The sequence below is a fragment of the Tamandua tetradactyla genome, chromosome 5, assembly GCF_023851605.1.
Source record: "Tamandua tetradactyla isolate mTamTet1 chromosome 5, mTamTet1.pri, whole genome shotgun sequence".
NCBI classification, from domain to species: domain Eukaryota; kingdom Metazoa; phylum Chordata; class Mammalia; order Pilosa; family Myrmecophagidae; genus Tamandua; species Tamandua tetradactyla.
This window is the reverse complement of record NC_135331.1, coordinates 75,929,672-75,942,637: the sequence shown is the minus strand read 5'-3', so window position 1 is coordinate 75,942,637 and position 12,966 is coordinate 75,929,672.

Below are 12,966 nucleotides of genomic sequence, written 5' to 3'. Positions count from 1 at the left end.
ACATGGACAGGCTTATTAACATCTGGGAAATTCAGTTTTCCCATATGTAAGTTGAAAATATTAATACCAGTTATCTTGTAAATTTTTAAGAGAATTAAATGACATAATACTGTAAAAATATTTAGAATATTATCTGGCATATAGTAATCTTTCAATAACTATTTGCTACTATTATTATTTTAATGCAGAGCCCCTTCAACAGCATCTACTGTTTAGTAGATGCTCAATAAATAAGCATGTTTGTTGGTCATCTTTGCTTTCCCACAGCTCCTTAATCATAATATCCAATCAGAATTTACTCCTTAAGATTAAGGAGTTGGAGAAGACTTACCGTCACCTCCCCCCTCCCAACCCCCAGTTTATCCTGTCCTTTAATTACTTCAGTTGACAGAGACTTTTTTTAAAGTTCTTCCCACTGGCCCAGCATTTTATTTGCCATCAACCAAGCCTAATTTTAAATGTCAAGCAATGCCATTAGAGCCAGATAAATGCAAGTTGCAGCAGCTTGTCCTTCAGTACTGCAACTCCCCCTTTCCTTATGCAATACACCTCACCGTACATCAGCTTTGCATTCAAGTTTTCATTTAGTTATACTTTTTTCCCACTGGAGCAGGGAAACCTGTCCTTAGACTTTCTACTCTAGTCTGTCACGGCTTCTGTCTCAGAATCCCTAAGGGATGATGTTGTGAGGAAATAACCCTAAGCCAAGCCTCAGTCAAAATAATGCCCCTGAATCAGGTGTAGCAAAATCATGCCTTTACACCACCGGATGAGGGAGTCCTGGCCTGCTCTATTGAGGAAAAAGAGTAAACGCTGCCAGGTTGAATTAAGACAAAAACCAGCTGGAAGTTTCTCCAGGGTGCCAAGCTAGCAAGATCTTTTAATACATTAGTAGAGAGGTGAGTAAATGGAGCAAAATGTAGAAGAAATTGTTCCAGTGATTGTGCATGTTTTGAAGGTACACTAGAGTAAAAAGGTAATAATCAAAATATTTAGCAGCAGATCTGGTGAAGACATCAACTTATGAGAACAGGGTACCGATATATCAGAATGGACACAAGCCATAAGCAGGGAGTTTGGGCAAATTGATGTGTACCAGGTGAATATTGTCCTCACTCAGGTAACACACTCGTGGTAGGAGGGAGAGCTCTTGAGGGATGCAATTTCATGTTTTAGTAACAGAATATGATTACTATGCTGTCTTCTAAAAAGTCATAGTTTTGAATAATTGCAGGACTCTTATTTTGCTGAGTAGACCAGACAAGCTTGGGTTCAGAGCTAAACTGCTGTAACATATATTTCACTTGGCTTTGGTTAGCAGAGTGTATATAAAATAAATAACTTATATAGTTCCTGACCATCAGGAATCTTGTATTCAAGTTTGGCATAAAAAAAAACACACACACATGAAAACAAGGTTAAAAACAAAACTAATACAAAACAAGGTAACAGCGAAAAATGGTAGAGTGAACTTGCATACACCAATAACGTCAAACCAATTGTCGGACTCTGGGTTTTCCTAGAAATAATGAGGTCATCATTTACATTACTATTTACATAAAAAGGGTTTGTTCCACATCCCACATGATTCGGAAACCTACATGGGATGGGATTTTTCACCTCACTTCTCCCTCCCTCTAATGATCCCCGGGAAGTCTCTCCTGGTAAATTTACACGCTCACCTAAGACCCACCTCTGCGGCTGGTTTCTTCTCTCTGCCCCTTGTCATCCCAAAGATAGAACACAAACATTAGAGCCATTATTATTTTATTTAGTTTTTGCCACTGTAATAGTTAAAACAATGTCCTATTCTACGTTGAATTCATTTTATTGTTTGCAGTTATTTTTTCCACATTACTATATAATTGTGTTTCTTGTATAAAATGTTTGTGGTCTTTGCCAATTTTTTTAAGGAATATTTTGTTCTTGGTATCTTACATATTATTTCTGTATTAGGGTTCTCTAGAGAAATAGAATCAACAGGAAATATTCGTAAATTTAAAATTTATAAAAGTGTCTCACGTAACTGTAGGAACATAGAATCCAAAATCCGCAGGGCAGGCTGTGAAGCTGATGACTCCAAAGGAGGGTCTGGACAAAAGCCACAGGAGAGGCTCGCTGGCTGAAACAGGAAGACAGTCTGTCTCTTCTGAATCCTCCCTAAAAGGTTTCCTGTGATTAGATTGAGCATCACTCATTAAAGAAGACACTCCCCTTGGCTGATTACAAATGGAATCAGCTGTGAATGTAGCTGACACGATCATGATTTAATTCTATGAAAGGTCTTCATAGCAAAAGATAGGCCAGCACTTGCCAAACCAGACAAACAGGTACCACCACCTGGCCAAGTTGACACATGAACCTGACCATGGCAGTTTCCTATAAATTAAATAATTTACCCATATTATGTTACTACATGTGAAATTTGCCATTTAATTTTGCTTAGGAAATTTATTGCAAGCAGAAGGTTAATTTTTCAGAAGAATGTATATCAATCTTTTTCTTTATGAATTATCCCTTTGCTTTGAAAATCCTTGTCCAACCAAAGATCAGATAAGTCGTTAAAAATTTTTTGTTCCCATTATAAAAGCATAGGTCCTCATTATAGAAAGCATGGATAAGGTAAGAAAGTACATGAAAGAAAATAAAAATCATGTAAAATTTTTGCTTTCAGAGATATGTATGTTAAATATGCATATTAACTTTTTAAAAGTAATATGAATCATAACTACTATATGATTTTTTTATTTTTCTGTTTACTTAATATATTACAGTTATTTTCTATCAACATAATTATTCTCTGAAAGGTTGAGAAAGCAGATTATTTTTATTAAATACCTGTTATTTCAATGTGATTCACTGTATCCCCAGTTGTTTCTCAGTATTATTATAAACCCTCCTTAAATAAAACTATTGCCACTACCCAATGTTTAGTTGCTACACAGAGTTGTCCACATGAGACTCAATCAACAATCAACACTGGTAATTTGAAGCATTAGCCCTTGAGATGTATGTTTTGATGCTAGTGCAGGCACCCTTCTTATTTGAATCCAATCAGTTCTTGAAAATGCATTGGATAGCACATTTGGGGATTGTAAAAGCCTATATTTCACATTTTAAATGGAAGAAATAAAAATGCATTCCAAATATCTTCAAAATTCCCAAATAATTTTCTAAAATACCCTGAAGTACTATATCAAGTATTTAAATAATTCACCAAGAATTTCTACATGTTCTACCATATAACCCCAATTATCTAGCATTTGAGGAACTCAGTAGAGAAAGTGTTTGTGTGTGGAATGAAACTGTACAGTATCAGTTTCAGATGACTCATCCCCTCCATAGTTCAAGAAATATAACTATAATAGAGATATAGCAAGATAATATATTAAATATGCATAACAAATGCAAATAAAACTTAGCAAAACAAAATAAAAATATCAAGGAAAATTTTTAAGTATCTATGATTAGAAGGGTTGCCTGAATGAGTTTGGTGGCAAGAGCAGAGAGATGGAAATGTAGTTAAGTAATCACTTCCTGTTCAGTGTTGGCTAAGGAGAGTGTGAGTGAGGTGGAGAAGGAGCTCTAAATCCAATGAACCAGCCGACTATCTTCTTTTTTTGGCAGGAGAAAATCAGAAATTTCATGCTAAAAGCATCCTCTGTAGCTATAGGTGAAACCGTGGGTCAAAAATTACTAAAATAGGGAAATTCTGCTTCTGATTATGTTGGAATAAGAGGGGCTAATTTAATTTCCTACACTGAAGGCTAGAAACAAGCAAAATATATGAAACAGTAGACTTTAGACTCTGGAAAATAGGCAGCATAGAACTGTGACTCCTGAGGAAGAAAAACAAAGAAGGTGATTCCTGTAATTGCACTGGCTTTCTGACTACCATTAATTGTAGGGCCACAGCAGAGAAATGGGGAAAGCAAAAACACCCAGTAAACCTGTTGATTGGACGAGATAGAGATCAGTGTGATGAGACCAAGACAGCTTAAATCTGTGGGAAAGAGTTTACAGACAGAGGTTGTTGCATGGAAAGAAAGCTATAGATATCTAGTACTGACCTACACTGACTGCACAGGAAATCACCTCCTGCAAAGGGAAGAATATTGGAAAATAATAGGCTAACCCATCTCTGGAGCTCACACAAGGCCAGGAATAGTTTGAGTTCCCAAAATGAATGGTCCTATTTGTAAAGTTAAATTATCCTTAAACCATAGATTTCTCTGGACCTATGTCATCAAACCTTAGTAGGTAAGCCTTGGAAGATCTGATACTATAGTATGAAAGCCAGAACAAATACAAAGTTATTTAAAGAAATACAATGAATACAGAATTCAAAATTGTAAAATTCACTATTCCAGGGAACAAAATAAAAATGTGATAGTCATGCAAAGAAACAGAAAAGTTGACCTCATAGCTAGAAATAGAAGCTATCAAAATGAAGGACAGAGAGAATAAAAGACCGAAAAAAAAGAAAAAGAAAAACAGTACATCAATGACTTGTAGATACTTTATTAAACATATGCATGTAATTAGATTGTCAGACAGGGACAGAAAAAATGCTTAAACAAATAATAACTAATATTTTTCTAAATTTGGTGATCAATATAAAGTCACAATCCAAGAGGGATCAATTCAGAGAACCGAAAGGAGGACTAAACAAATTCAAAATTAGAGTTGGAGCCTTCACCCTCCATTCTCAGTAATAGATAGGACAAATAGATAGGAAATTACATGAAAGTTATCGAAGGCTTGAATAACATTACCAATCACCTTCACCTAACTGGTATTATGTACCTCTGTGCCAGTTTGAATCCGTGGTGGACCCCAGAATAGCCATGTCCTTTAATCATTATTCAATATTGCTGGCTGGGAGCTTTTTGATTTTTCCTGTGGAGATGTGACCCACCCAATAATGGTGGTAACTTTTGATTAGATTGCTTCAGTGAAGTTGTGACTCCTCCCATTCCAGATGGGTCTTGATTATTTTACTGGAATCTTTCAAAAGAGGAAGCATTTTGGAGAGAGTCCCTTTTAGGGCCATGACAGAACCACAAGAACTGCAGAGTCCACCAGAGACCTTTGGAGATGAAGAACAACCCCAGGGGAGCATCATGAAAAACAAGAAGCCTGGAGAGAAGCTAGCAGAGGTCACCATGTTTGCCATGTGCCTTTCTAGTTGAGAGAGAAATCCTGAACTTCATTTGCCTTTCTTGAAATGAAGGTAACCTCTTGTTGGTGCCTTAACTGGGACATTCTCATGGCCTTAGAACTGTAAACTAGCAACTTAATAAATTCCCCTTTTTGAAAGCTGTTCCTTTTCTGGTATATTGCACTCAAATAGCTAGTAAACTAGAACATACCCTATCAAGCACCAATAGATTTACACATTCTTTCCAAGTGCACCTGAAATATTCACCAAGAGAGACCACCTTCTTGTACATAAAACAAGATTCAGAAAATTTGAAAAGATTAGAATCATACAAACTTTCTTCTCTGCCACATAGAATTAAATTAGAAAGCAATAACATGAGAATCCATTAAAATTTCCAAATAATTGGAAAATAAACTATACACATAAATAATCCATGGGTCAAAGAAGCACAAGAGGATTTAGAAAATGTTTTGAAATGAATGCAAATTAAAGCATATATCAAATTGAAAGTAGAGTTTGGAAGCAAGTTTATAACATTAAATGTTTGCTAGAAAATAAAGCTTTCAATTGAATATCTGAGCTCCTGCCCAAAGAAACTAGAAAACAGAAGAGCAAAGGAAATCTGAGGTAAGAAATAGGAAGAAAATAATAAAGACAATAACAGTAATGAAAGAGACAACATCATACAGATCGTACAGGCATTAAAAGAATGAAGAGAATAATATAAAAACTTTATGCCATATAATTGACAACTTAGATGAAATGGAAAAATTTCTTGAAAGAGATAGACTCCCAAGGCAAACTTAAAAAGAAATAGATCACCTGAATAACCCTATATATTTTTAAAGAAATTGCTTGCAGTCAAAATGCCACCAACAAAGAAAACTCCAGGTCCAGGTGGCTTCACAGGAGATTTCCATCCAACATTTGAGAGACAGAGAGACAGAGAACATTTCACAAACCCTTTCAGAAAATTAAAGGAAAGGGAATACTTCCCAGCTCATTCCATGAGATCAGCATTATCTTCCTCCTCAAATCAGAAAAAGAAAGTATTCTCAAAATGAATTCTCCCCAAATTTATCTATAGATTTAATTAAGTCCTCCCAGATTTAAGGTTTTTTCTTTTTATTTATTTAGTATTTTATGTTATTATTTCTTCCTATATTTTTATGCAGAAATTAAAAGCTCTCTCTAAAATGTATATTGAATTTTATATGATTGGGAATATCTAAAACAATTTTTAAAAAGAATGAAGTTTGAAGGCTTAATGCCATCTGATTTGAAGACTTATTTCAAAACTAAGATGGATCAAGACACTGTGGTGCTGATAACCAGGTGGCCTTAAAAACTGTAAACATAATGTAGTGTTACAGAAACAGACCCACATGTATATGTTTAATTGATTTTCAACATTGATGGGAAAGCAATTCCGTGAGTAAAGAGTCTATTTAGCAAATTGTCCAGGAAGAAAATCTTATGCCAAATAAATGAACTATGAACCTTATTTCAAAATTAACTTGAAATGGATCATGGATGTAAATGAAAAATCTAAGATATAATACTGCAGAAAACAGGAAATCTTTGTTACTTTGGATTTTACAAAGGTTTATTAGTGCACAAAATATATGCCAAAAATGGGTAAATTGGATTTCATCGAAATTATATATATTGCTCTTCATTGAGAAAATGAAAAATAAGCCACAGATTGAGAGAAGGTATTTTCAAAATAGTTATTTGACTATTATATCCAGAATTATATATCTGAATTATATCCAGAACATATATGCACTCTCAAAACTCAATTTTAAAAGAAAATTACTTAACAAATAATTGTTATTTGGAAATCCTAATTGTTAAGTAACAATTATTTAATGAAAAATGGACAATGTTTGAATATGCACTGTTGTAGTTTGCTAGCTGCTGGAATGCAATATACCAGAAACAGAATGGCTTTTAAAAAGGGGAATTTAATGAGTTGCAGTTCTAAGGCCGAGAAAATGTTCTAACTAAAAACGTGTCTATAGAAATGTCCAATCAAAGGCATCCAGGGAAAGATACCTTGATTCAAGCAGGCTGATGAAGTTCAGGGTCTCTCTCAAGTGGAAGGGTACATGGTGAACATGGCATCATCTGCTAGCTTTCTCTCCTGGCTTCCTGTTTCATGAAACTTCCTAGGAGGCATCTTCCTTCTTCATCTCCAAAGCGCTGGCTGGTGGACCCTCTGCTTTGTGGTGCTGCAGCATTCTCTGCTCTCTGAATCTCCTTCATTCTCCAAAATGTTTCCTCTTTTATAGGACTCCAGAAACTTATCAAGACCCACCCAAATGGGTGGAGACATGTCGTCACTTAATCCAGTTTAACAACCACTCTTGATTAAATCACATCTCCAGGGAGATGATCTGATTGCAGTTTCAAACATACAGTATTGAATAGGGATTATTCTGCCTTTATGAAATGGAATTTTGATTAAACCATGGCTTTTCTAAGGGACACACATCCTTTCAAACCAGCGCATGCACTTTAACAAAGAAGCAGTACAAATTATAAATATGTACGTGAAAATATGGTCAACATCGGTCAGTTGGGAATTGCAAATTAAGACACAATGAGAGAATTTGCATCCACTACAACAGCTGAAATTAAAGAAATTGATGGTTTTGCAAATATTGGCAAGGATCTGGAGAAACTGGAATTATCATACTTTCTCAGTGAGAAGGCAAAATGATAAAACCACTTTGGAAAGGTTTTGTAGTTTTTATAGTGAGACCATTTAACACAACAATCTCACTCCCAGATATTTATTTACACACAAAAAATGAAATCTTGTACTCAAATGTTCATGGCAACTTTATTCATCATGTCTTCTAAGTTGAAGCAACCCAAATATCCCTCAGTGGGTGAATGGATAAGCAAATTGTGGCACACTACTTTGATACCAAAGTATCAGTGACAGAAAAGAACAAACCACTGATATAAAAAATTGAATGAATTTTAAAAACATTTTTTCTAACTGAAAGGACCCAGACTCAAAAGACTAATATTTTATTCTTCAATTTATAGAAGCTTAATGAAAGGCTAATTTTTAGTGATGAAAGAAGAAGTTTTACAGAAGCAGATCAGTAGTTACTAGAGGCTGCGGTTGAAGAGAGGAGATTGACTGTAGAATGGTTCATGAGGTTTTCATAGAAGTGATGAAAATATTGTATATATGATTGTGGTTGTGATTACATGTTTTTTTTAATACATTTGTCATAACTCCCAGAAATATACTTAAACATGGCCTATTTTTTGTATGCAACTTAACCTTAATAAAGCTGATTCAAACAACTCAAACAATAGAAGCACAAGAATGGATTCTAACCATTGCAACCTACCTTCTCTCCCATGGAATAGCATATCTAAACATTTTCCCAAGGTATGTGCATGTGGCTTTGTTATAGTCTGTTTTATCTTCAAATAACATCTTTTTGTAAAGGTGATAATAGTCATAATAGTAAATATTTGGATAGTGAAAATTCTGACAGCTAGAGACATCAGTATTTGAAAGTTAAATTAGTTTCCTAAGGCTACCATCACAAATTAACACAAACTTGGCACCTTAAAACAATAGAAATTTATCCCATCACAATTTTGGAGGTCAGAAACCCAAAACCAAGGTGGCAACAGGGGTGTATTTTTCCAGAGGAACTGAGGGATAATTTGTTCCATGCCTGTCTTTTAGCTTCTCATGGCCACGAACCATCCTTGCCATTCCTTGGCTTGCAACTGCATCACTGCAAATTCTGCCTTGTCTTCATACCACCTTCTCCTCTCTGTGCCTCCAATCTCCTTGTCCTTCTTATAAATACAACTGTCACTGGCTTTAGGGCCCACCTGAGATTCAGAATGATCTCATCTAACCATCCTATTTCCAAATAAGTTGACATTCTTTGGTTCTGAGTGAACAATATCCTTTGGGGAGGGCACCATTCAATCCCCTACAGAAGGGTTTTTTATTTTTTCTTTTCCTGACTTCTTACTATGTACAGCATGTTTGCCCTAAATTGGACTATTAGATATAGCTGTGTACAGCTGCTGTTCAGGTGAGCATCTTGTGTGGGATTCTCTCCCCTCTAAGCATGTCACCTGTAACCATATGCCCTATACAGTAAAAAAAAAAAAAAAAAAAAAAAAAAATCCCAGATTTTCATCAGTGTATCTTTCTGTAAGAGTTCTCTTTTAAATATCAGTGGATAACTGGATATTGGTTGATTTTTAAGGAAATAATATTAATTTTTAATATTTGGTAATGGTATTGTGTTTATGTTTTTAAAAGAATCAAATCTTTTTAGAGATACATTCCTAGCCCTTTACAGATTAAATGCTATGATGTTGTGGATTTGCTTCAAAATTATCTGGGGAAGGGTAGGGGCATGTGGGGTTGGCTGCAAATTTATCATGGAAAGCATTATATTATTCCTTCTGCTTTTTTATATTCTATTTGAAATTTTTCAGAATAAAAAGTTTTAATTTTTAAAAAGTTGGTGAAAATTGGACTTCCAGGAAGATGGCTGAATAGAGTAGTTCATGTTCAGCCTTGCTCCATGGAAAAATTAGACAAGGGAAGAGAGGGCAACTAAGACAGTGATCCAAGAGTGTGGGTGACCTGGGAGAGACTTCTGCACTACATAGGACAGCCCTGGTTGCAGGGGCTGAAGAACTGAGAGGCAGAAAGCTGGAGCCTGGCACAGAGGAGTGGAGCCCATGGGCATGCATAGACAAGAGCCAGGGACTAGGACGTAAGCCAGGCAGCATTTCTTGGGCGCACTACCCTCACCAGTGCAGTCCCATGACCTGTGACTTACCCCATACCCCATGCACCCAAACCCCATTACCCACTCCCATTCCCCACACACCAAACACCCCCACCCCACCAGCTCCCAGCACACGTACATGCCCCCCACCCCCACCCCAAGTGTGGCCCAACCCACCTCTCCTGCACTCCTCCCGAGCACTACCTCCCCCTCCATGTTCCCTGAAGGCTGTTGCCAGCACATAAGGCTGCAGCCACTAACCTCCATACTGAGGTTACCCCACTAGAAGAACATAAAGAGGAAATAGAAAGAATAAATAGAAAAATAGTGGCTATCACAGAGATTAAAGACTCTGTTGACCAAATAAAAAACATACTAGAGGCACACAACACCAGATTTGAAGAGACAGAAGAAAGAATAAGTGATATAAAGGACAGGATAACTGTCTTTGAAGACTCAAAACAGCAAATGGCAAAAAGGTGGAAAAATTTGAATTGGATCTCAGGGAAAGGAAAGACAAGACAAAGTGAACAAATAAAAGAATCATTGGTGTCCCAGAAGAAGAAGAGTGTAGTAAAGGACTAGGGAGAGTAGTTGAGGATATAATGGGGGAAACTTCCCAACCCTTATAAAGGGCATAAATATACAAGTCAAAGAAGCCCACCAAACTTCAAACAGAATAAATTCAAATAAGCCTTCCCCAAGACACATACCAATCAGTCTGTCAAATGTTGAAGAGAAGCAGAAAATTACGAAAGTGGCAAAAGAAAAACAATCTACTACATACAAAGGAAACCACATAACTGAGTTCAGACTACTCAACTAGCACCATGGAGAGGAAAAGGTAGTGATATGATATAGTTAAAATCCTGAAAGAGAAGGACTTCCAGTTAAGAATTTTGTTCCCAGCTAAATTGTCCTTCAAAACTGAGAGAGTGATTAAAGTTTCCACAGACAAACAAGTCCTGAAAGAATTTGTCAACAAGAAACTGGCCCTATAAGAAATACTAAAAGGATTTTTGCCAGCTGAAAAAGAAAAAAAAAGAAGACAGGAGAGGGAGGTCTGGAGGAGGTCACAAACTTGAAGAGTACCACTAAGGGTAATTTAAAGGATAAAAAGAGAAAGTGAGAAAAGAATATAAGATCTGAAAAATGAAATAAAAAGGATAAGATAGTGGAATCAAGAAACACCTTTTCAATAATAACTTTGAATGTTAATGGACTAAATTTACCAATTAAAAGATACAGATTGGCAGAATGGATTACGAAACATAATCTAGTTATATGCTGCTTGCAAGAGACTAATCTTTGACACAAGGATACAAATAAATTGAAAGTGAAAGGATAGAAAAAGATTTTCCATGCAAATTATAACCAAAAGAAAGCAGGAGTAGCTATACTAATATCAGACAAAATAGACTTTAAATGTAAAGACATCATAAGAGACAAAGAAGGACACTATACATTAATTAAAGGGTCAATTCACCAAGAAGATATAACAATCATAAATGTTTATGTTCCCAATCAAGCAGCTCCAAAGTACATGAGACAGACATTGACAAAACTGAAAGAAGTGATAAATGTTTCAATAATAATAGTAGGAGACTTCAATACACCACTCTCCTCTATACATAGAACAACCAGACTGAAGATCAACAAGGAACCAGAGAAGTCAAAACTTGATAAATGAATTATACCTAATAGATATATATATATATATAGGTCATTGCACCCCAAAACGCAAGGGTATATATTCATCTCTAGTGCACATGGAACATTCTCCAGTATAGATCATATGCTGGGGCACAAAAGAGGTCTTTATAAATTTGAGAACATTGAAATTATTCACAGCACTTTCTCTGATCACAATGGGATGAAGTTGGACCTCAATAACCACCAAAGAATGAGAACATTCACAAATACATGCAGATTAAATAACACACTCTTAAACAACCAGTAAGTCAAAGAAGAAATTGCTAGAGAAATCAGTAGTCATCTGGAGATGAATGAAAATAAGAATACAATTTATCAGAAATTATGTGATGTGGCAAAGGCTGTGCTGAGAGGGAAATTTATTGCCCAAAGTGCTTTTATTAAAAATAAGAAGAGCAAAAATGGAGGACTTAACAGAACACCTGAAAGAACTTGAGGAAGAGCAGCAAACTAACCCTGAAGCAAATAGAAGAAGGGAAATAACAAAGATTAAAGCAGAGATAAATGAATGGGAGAAAAAAAGAACAATAGAAAGAATCAATAAAACCAAAAGTTGATTCTTTGAAAAAATCAATAAAATTGATGGGCTACTAGCAAGACTGACAAAGAAAAAAGAAAGGGTATGGAAATAAACAAAATCATAAATGAGAATGGGTGCATTACCACAGAGAATGGGTGCATTACCACAGACCCTGAAGAAATATAAGAAATCATAAGAGGATACTATGAACAACTATATGCCAACAAACCAGACAACTTAGATGAAATGGACAAATTTCTGGAAACACACAAACAATCTACAATAACTCAGGAAGAAATAGAAAATCTCAACAAACCAATCACAAGTAAAGAGATTCAATCAGTCATCAAAAATCTTCCTACGAAGAAAAGCACAGGGCCAAATGGCTTCACAGGGGAATTTTATTAAACATTCCAAAAAGAACTAATACCAATCCTGATCAAACTTTTCCAAAAAGTTGAAGAAGAAGGAACTCTACCTAACTCATTTTATAAAGATAATATCATTTTAATACCAAAACTGGGTAAAGATGCTACAAGAAAGAAAAAGTATAGGCCAATCCCCCTAATGAACATAGATGCAAAAATTCTCAACAAAATATTAGCAAATCAAATCTAACACCAAGTTAAAAGAATTATATGCCATGGCCAAGTGGGTAAATACTAGGAATGCAAAGATGGTTCAATGTAAGAAAATCAATTAATATAATACTGTACATTAACAAACAGAAAGGAAAAAATCACATGATCATCTCGATTGACACTGAAAAATCATTC